This window comes from Corvus brachyrhynchos, unplaced genomic scaffold (genome assembly GCF_000691975.1).
Source record: "Corvus brachyrhynchos isolate BGI_N302 unplaced genomic scaffold, ASM69197v1 scaffold278, whole genome shotgun sequence".
NCBI lineage: Eukaryota > Metazoa > Chordata > Aves > Passeriformes > Corvidae > Corvus > Corvus brachyrhynchos.
In genome coordinates, this window is record NW_008239299.1 from 298,872 (window position 1) to 303,123 (window position 4,252).

The window sequence follows — 4,252 nt, forward strand, 5'->3', positions numbered from 1 at the left end:
AGGGGATGTGGGATGCAGGGTTGGGATGTGGGGTCCAGGATTGGGATGTGGGATCGGGATGTGGGAAGCAGGATTGGGATGTGGGACTGGGATATGGGATGTGGGATTGGGATGTGGGATGCAGGAGGGGTTGGGATGCAGGGTTGGGATATGGGATTGGGATGTGGGATGCAGGGTTGGGATGTGGGATTCAGGATTGGGATGTGGGATGCAGGGTTGGGATATGGGATGCAGGATTGGGATGCAGGGTTGGGATGTGCGATTCAGGATTGGGATGTGGGATGCAGGGTTGGGATGTGGGATGCAGGGTTGTGATGTGGGATGCAGGGTTGGGATGTGCGATTCAGGATTGGGATGTGGGATGCAGGGTTGTGATGTGGGATTGGGATGTGGGATGCAGGGTTGGGATATGGGATGTGGGATTGGGATGTGGGATGCAGGAGGGGTTGGGATGTAGGGTTGGGATGCAGGGCTGGGATATGGGATGCAGGATCCAGGATCCAGGAGCAGGGACCCACAGGGATGTGGGATACAGGGCAGGTTGGGATACAGGATTTTCCCACAGGATTGGAGGCAGGGGGAGAAGGAAAGGAAAACCCAGGAATTCCAGCAATTCATGGATTTAACTGGATGGGGTTTGCATGGATCCAGCAGAGCCTGGTTCCTGTCAGGGAGGTTTTTTGGGAATCAAATCCCACCAGTTTGGATCAGACTGGTGTTACCGGGCTGGAATTCCGGCTGTTCCCCATCCCCCCGAAAGCCAATTCCATGGAAAACCCCCCAAAATCCCACCCCAGGATCCTTTTTTGTTTGGGGAAAAAACACCGGGACAAAGTTTTGGAGTCACCCATCCCTCAGTGCCCGGAAATCCGGGACAAAACCAACCCAAACCCCGGTGTCCCACTCCAGCTCCTCCATTTCCCCCCTCACGAGGAGTTTTCCATGAAAAACCAAAACACCAGGAGTCAAAAATTCCCAAATCCATCGTTGCAGGATGACCCAATCCAAGACTTTTTCCCAGCCCAAAGTCTGGCTCTTCCCATCCATTTTTCCATGGGAAAACCGTAACCTCCACATTCCCAAAATTCAGCTTTCCCAGCATTCCCGCTTTCCTTAGCCGAGGGCTTTTTCCATGGTTGAAAGCTCCCATTGGATGGGAGTGACCCCTGGATGAGACAGGGGAGGATTTTAGGGAAGTTGGGAATTCTTTCCCAAAGATTTTGCGGCTCCGATGCCTCCTTGGAAAACAAAACGAAACCGGGATTTCAAAAATTCCCACATTTCCACTCCTTCCCAATGGGAATTTCAGCCCTGGCTGCACAACCTCTGCCCGGAGCCACGATCCAGTGGGAGAAGGATAAACGGGAATAACCCGGAACGCTGTGAGCCGGATTTGTGATCCGAAGGCGAAGCTTCCTTGGCAGCCTCCAGATTCCGCGGGCAAATCCCGGGAGCAGCTCCCGGCCCATCAGGCGGCTCCCAGGACATCGAGGAGACAGGGAGCGACGGAAATGGGGGGATCCGTGTCCGGCTCGCTCCGATTTCTCCCGGCTTTTAATTCCCTGTGAATCCAACGGCTGGTGAGAGCTCCCTTGGAATGCCCCAGGGAATTCCCGGCCTCGGGAAGGGCGGGAATGATGCTCCTGCCTCATCCGGGCGCATCCACCGGGGCGATTATTCCCAATGTTTTCATAAAGAAGGATTTTCCCGCTGCCCCTTGCAAAGCCGGGTCCCTTCACTCCCTAAAAAAACCAATCCCTGTTTTCGGACGGAGCTGGCGCCCTCCCGTCCTTCCCAGATTCCCGAGGGATCGATCCGGCCTGGAAAACCAGGTGCAAACTTGATTCCTGCAGTCCTTTGGGAGCACCGGAATCCAGGGCAGCGCATTCCGGGTGAGTCTCCTCCACCCGCCCTCGGCCATGGGAATTTGGGCCAAAAAAAGGCTCCCGAAGGGAGAATTTCCCAGTTTGGTTCTTTTTTCCCGACCTTTCCAGAACAAATCCAGGTGCTAAATCCCAAATTAGAGAAGAAAACCCTGAATTCAGGGAAGAAGTCCCGAATTTTGGGAGAAAGTCCCAAATTCAGGGAGAAAGCCCCAGATTTAGGGAGGAAATCCTGAACTGTGGGGAGAAAGTCCCAAATTTTGGGGGGAAATCCCGAATTTTGGGGAGAAAGTCCCAAATTTTGGGAGGAAATCCCAGCTTCAGGGTGAAAGCCCCAAATTGGAGGAGAAAGCCCCAAACTGGGTAAGAAAATCCCAAATTTAAGGAGAAAATCCCAAATTTAAGGAGAAAATCCCAAATTTGGGGGGTAAAATCCCAAATTTAGGGAGAAAATCCCAAATTTTGGGGGTAAAGTCCCAGATTTATGGAGAAAGTCCCAAACTGGGTAAGAAAATCCCAAATTTAAGGAGAAAATCCCAAATTGGAGGTGGAAATCCCAAATTTAGGGAGAAAGTCCCAGATTTAGGGAGAAATACCCAAATTTGGGGGGTTAAATCCCAAATTTAGGGAGGAAATCCCGAATTTTCGGGAGAAAGTCCCAAATTTAAGGAGAAAGTGCCAAATTTGGAATAATCGGGAATTTATTCTGGAGCGTCGCCCTGGGAAATGAATCCCGGGGGGGGAAGGTTGGATGGAGCATCTCCTTGGATAAATTCCAGGGATTTTTGAGCAGGGAAATCCCTCCTGGAATGGGGTCTGGGAACCAAAGAAATGGGAGGATTGGGATGGAAAATCCGCCGGTGACCAAAAACCGGGAAAGGCAGCAGGAAAATCCAAGAGTGGGAGCGAGGAAAGGCCAGGAATATCCCCGTACTCCCGGAGCTGAGCTCCAGCTTCCAGAAAAATCCCAGGAGCTGGGAAAAACTGGGGAATTGGGAGGGGAAAGAAGGGAAAACTCGAGGCTCGAAATGAATTTGGAATTTTAACGGGAATTTCCTTGGAATTGAGGGGGTGAAGGATGGAGTTGGAGCCAGGTCGGAGCTGCCCGTGAATTCCCACGGGATTTTTTGGGATCGAGGCGGTTCTCTGGTGGCTTTGGCATGGAGAAGCCTGGAAAAAAAGTGGGAAAAGGGGGGAAGAATTCCCTATTCCAAAGAAGGTGAGGGATGAGGAGGAGTCAGAGCTGAGCCTCAAAATTCCTGCCCGGATGAGAGAAGTGGATTTGGGATTTCCGCGGGATTTGGGATTTCAACACCGATTTGGGGAGTCAGGAATAATCCCGATTTATCCTGCAGGGATCCAGGAGGTCGGATGGGAACAGGGGGTTGGTTTTTTGGGAAGAAGGGTTGGAAGCGCTGCTTTGGGAATGTTTAGGGATAAAATGGGATCGGTGCCTGGGTGTGGAATTTTGGGATGGACGGGAAGGATGGGGAATCCCAAGCCTGGTTCTGCAGCACTGGCACTAAAAATTCCCAAAAATTCCCCAAAATTCCCAAAAATTCCCAGAAAATCAAAAAAATTCCCCAAAATTCCCAGAAATTCCATAATCTCCTCATTTCATGCTCAGGGCCACTTCCACAGGGGAAATTTCCAGTGCAAATCCCGAAAAAACCTGACTGAGGCTCGGGACAATGGGAAAAACCCCTTGGAGCATTTGCCGGCCCCAAATCCACCCCATGGAATCCTCTCCCATCCAGACGGACACAGGGAAAACCCCTTGGAAAAGCGGGGACGGCTCCGCACTGCTCCAGAGCTGCTCCCCCCAAAAAAGTGGGATTTTAGGATATTTCGGGCATTTCGTGGGAGCATCCCTGGCTTTGCACCGGTTCCTCCTTCCTGCCGCTTGTTTTTCCTGGTTTTTCATGGAATCTTCTCCCTCTGCAGGTGACGCCAGGTCCCCAAGCCCGGCCCCTGCTGCCCTCTCATCCTGGAGACCTCCGGGATTTTTTTCCGGATGTCCATCCCGATCCTTCACTTCCCAAGGCCTGTCAGGTCCTCTTTGTGTCCAGCGCCTCGCTCCGCCCACGCTGGAGCTTCCAGGAGCCTGATCCCGGATTTTTCCTGGATATTTCCATAGGTAACAGGACAACGCATCCATTTTTCCATGGGAAAATCACTCCTAAAAGGGTTTTCCTTGGGAATTCAGGGGGTTCCTGCCCTGAGCGCTGGAACATTCCCAAACTGGGAATGCCGCTGGCAGTGGGAGCTTTTCCAGCTCCGCCTCCGTCCCTTCCCGACCTCTGCTCCTGCCCTAAACCTTGGGAAGAGCCAAGGCTGGGAAGGATAAATGGGATGGGACAGGTGCCTGG

At 52.3% G+C, this 4,252-nt stretch overlaps 1 long non-coding RNA gene across 2 annotated transcripts in view; it reads left to right on the top strand.

Annotated features, from left to right (window-relative positions):
• The first annotated feature begins 454 nt into the window (after window positions 1–454).
• LOC108448270 overlaps window positions 455–4,252 on the top strand; it is a 7,820-nt gene continuing 4,022 nt past the window's right edge. For both annotated transcript variants that reach the window (XR_001864106.1, XR_001864107.1), the window contains exons 1-2: window positions 455–1,892; window positions 3,828–4,020. This is a non-coding gene — a long non-coding RNA (uncharacterized LOC108448270). The remainder of the gene's footprint in view (window positions 1,893–3,827; window positions 4,021–4,252) is intronic.